General features: G+C 40.4%; 1 pseudogene; it reads left to right on the top strand.

Annotated features, from left to right (window-relative positions):
- The first annotated feature begins 446 nt into the window (after window positions 1–446).
- On the top strand, window positions 447–1756 carry LOC138806139 (perilipin-2 pseudogene; annotated as a pseudogene).
- The last annotated feature ends 1979 nt before the right edge of the window (window positions 1757–3735 follow it).

Here is a 3735-nt window from a genome sequence, read left to right as displayed (position 1 = left end):
GTACTTCTGCCAAAACTCAAACTTGAATCTTAGCAAGAATCGAACTCCAAATTGCCATTTGCTATTGAATTGGATAAAGGACTATGGTATATGATGCCATAGCTGGCACTAAGGAAAATAAATAAATAAACAGCATAATGGGGGGAAACAGACCAGTTCCAAGATACCTATGACATTTTTTAGTACTCACACTATATGGATCTTATTTATCTCCTCATCAGCCAAAATTTATTTAACTATGGGATTATTTGAAACTTGAACATTTGTTAGATATTAATTTGTTAGATACGGCATCATGATGACTTTTTTTTGTTGTTTTTAACAAAAAAGATTCCAGTCTTTTAAAGATGTACGCTTAGCCTTCCCAGCGTGTCTGGGTTGCAGCCGTGTCCTCGGGACTCTCTGCCCGGCGCTTCTTCGCTGAGATTTCTTCTCCTAGAGGAAAAATGGCAGCTGTTGCAGTTGATCTCAGCCGAGTGTGGTGACCAGGGTAGCCAACCTGCCCTTGGCAAGCTCCACGTGTGACCTCGTGTCCTCTGCTTATGTCAGCACAAAGGATCAGCACCCCTACCTGAAATCTGTGTGTGAGATGGCTGAGAAAGGCATGAAGACCATGACTTCTGTGGCAGTGACAGGTGCTCTGCCCATCATCCAGAAGCTAGAGCCACAGATTGCAGTTGCCAATACCTATGGCTGTAAGGGCCTGGACAGAATTGAGGAGAGACTACCGATTCTGAATCAGCCAACAGCCCAGGTTGTTGCTAATGCCAAAGGTGCTGTGACAACTACTGTGACTGGGGCCAAGGATTCTGTAGGCAGCACAATCACAGGGTGGTAACTGGCAGTGTGGAGAAGACCGACTTTGTGGTCAATGACAGCATGAACACAGTTTTGGCCAGTTGGATGGTGCAGCTTGTGAGCCATGGAGTAGAAAATACACTGACAAAATCAGAGCTGCTGGTAGACCAATACCTCCCTCTCATGAAGAATTAGAAAAAGAAGCAAAAAAAGTCGAAGGCTTTGATATGGTTCAGAAACCAAGTTATTATGTTAGACTGGGATCTCTATCTACGAAGCGCCATTCACGTGCTTATGAGCAGGCTCTCAGTAGGGTTACAGATGCAAAGCAAAAAAGCCTAGAGACCATTTCTCAGCTCCATTCTACTGTTCATCTGATTGAATATGCCAGAAAGAACGTTCATAGTGCCAACCAGAAAATTCAGGATGCTCAAGATAGCTCTATCAGTCATGGGTAGAGTGGAAGAGAAGCATTGGTCATGATGATACTGATGAATCCCATTGTGCTGAGCACATTGAGTCACCGACCCTGGCTATTGTCCCAAACCTGACTCAGCAGCTCCAGACCACATGCCACATCCTTCTCGCCAACATCCAAGGGTTACAACAGCATATTCAAGACCAGCCTAGCCACTTGGGGGGTGATGGCAGGAGAGATCTACTCTGTGTTCCACAATGCTGCTTCCTTTAAGGAAGTGTCTGACAGCTTCCTCACCTCTAGCAATGGGCAGCTGCAGAAAATGAAGGAATCTTTGTTAACAACACACCTGTCAATTGGCTAGTAGGTCCCTTTTATTCTCAGATTACTGAGTCTCAGGGTGCTCCTGATCAATGTGCAGAAACCAACAAGACCAGCCATCTGAGCCTAAAACTCACTAAACCTATGCTTCTTACCAGTGCATTAAGTAGCCAGCCAGATGATAACCTTGTTATGTTGAAATTAACCTTGACAAGTTAGATGACTCTATATTGGAAAAGCAGCTAACTAGGAAAAAGGTCCTCAGGAGAAGTCGTTTTTAGCTGAATTAAGAGCTTTAAAGTTTCCGGCATGAGGCAGATGAGTTCTGTTTACCTCACTATAAGTAGAGAACAATGGCCTAGCCACAATTTGTAAGTTCAAGTGTACTTACAATCTCACTCTACAGCCTTTGTGTAGCTATTGCTAACATGTTTATATTGAATAAAAACACCTTCACAAGGGCTCTGTGCATGATAAATGCCTTGATGCATGCTTGTACACCTTGATTTTAGCTTTTTGTTGCTTATAAAGAAATGAATTCAATAAAATTTGTGGCAGCTTGATGCTGCTTGTTCTGTTTTTTTAAAAAAGATGTACACTTAAATATTTATTGATGACTTTTCAGGATGGCTTCAGGGTTTTATTTCCAAATAGTACAAAGAAGGAAATGGATAGAAGCTAATATAAAATGATTGGTTGTACTGAGGCAGAGCTATAAATGCATAAGTATTTAGAATTATTTTATTTGTCATGTATTATCTTATAATTTTTACATTATATGAATATATGTATAGTCATATATATATAAATAATATTATGTCCAAATCTTCACAGTTGGTAAAGAAAGATATTGAAATTCAAATAGTGTATTTTTCCCATTGGCTACATTATACTGTATTTAAAATCAGATAAGGAAATGTTCCCTTGTATCTAATGATTCATTATATAACCCACTATTCTGTAATGACAGGAAAAAAGGAAAGAATTTCTTCCCAGATAGAACAAGTTGGTGAAGGCACAGAGACAAAGCTGTGACTCTTTGGTGACTCAAAAAAAACCCACCACCAACAACAGCCAAGTGATAATCACTATACAGATAATGCCTTCAAAGCACTAGTTCATTCCCAACAGCTGAAGTACTGTGGCCCAGACCTTCAAGGAATACAAGGCAGTCAGATACGACTATCAGAGAGAGAAGGATAGGTATCTGCAGCTGGTGTCAGGACATCAGGAAGCTTGGGAAGGCTCAAAATCTGCAGTAATAAATAGCACATTATACGTGATTGTGGTCAAGCTGGACAACAGCACAAGTTGGGAAGTTGAAGACAAGTCCTGATCAGATGGAAGTCAGGAAGTGGATGAGCCTGATCATCAGATAGGAGACATTTGCCGTGATGCCACTGTTCCTCTAACTTCCTCTTTCTACTCTAGGGATAGTGGTCATTGCAGGAGGCAGCCAAAAATACTTGATGTATTCAGTGGGGCAGCATTAGGGTAATACTGGCCTTGGGACCGTTTTCAATCTCAGAAGCTTTTATGACATTCTGGCTCATGATGCAAATATAAAAGGGATGACGAATAGCTGCCTGCAAACCTATAAACAAGTACAATAGTCATTCATAGACCAGACCCATATGGGGAAAACATCTTGACACTCAGTCTGTCTTTGCATTGGACCAAAGATAAACTTTGGCCCAAAATTTTCAAGACCAGCCAGCATTTCCTCATGATATCCAAATGTGTGTTATGCTGTAGACCAAACTCTGCATCTATCCTGTCTCTGGAAGAGTTCAAGGTCACTAAATTATGTGGTTAATATTTGATAGGCAAAGTATCATCAAACAGACCAGGTTGTACATGGGAAGGAAAATCTATTTTTGCTATTTCCAATGTGATCATGTACCAGCAGCACTGAAAGTTTGGGATACATATTCTCTTAAATCCATACCCATTGAGGCAGAATTTATGCCACCAGCCTTCCCTAGGGTTGGTGGAGTCACCAGCAATTAACATATAAAAGTTCTGTTATAACATCCATCATTTTCATCCCATTTATACCATTTATTAAGAACTTCCAAGTGTTGACATTGGGCATGACATGAATTGCCTCATTACAACCATGTAAATTGCTCTAATTATCTCCATGTTAGAGATGAAATAACAATTGACAAATAAACAAAAACAAAAAATAAAGTGTA

Source organism: Dipodomys merriami, unplaced genomic scaffold (assembly GCF_024711535.1).
Source record: "Dipodomys merriami isolate MVZ:Mamm:240054 unplaced genomic scaffold, mDipMer1.0.p SCAF_4, whole genome shotgun sequence".
Taxonomy (NCBI): Eukaryota; Metazoa; Chordata; class Mammalia; order Rodentia; family Heteromyidae; genus Dipodomys; species Dipodomys merriami.
Note: the sequence above shows the minus strand (reverse complement) of the source record. Positions and strands in the feature narration are given on the sequence as shown.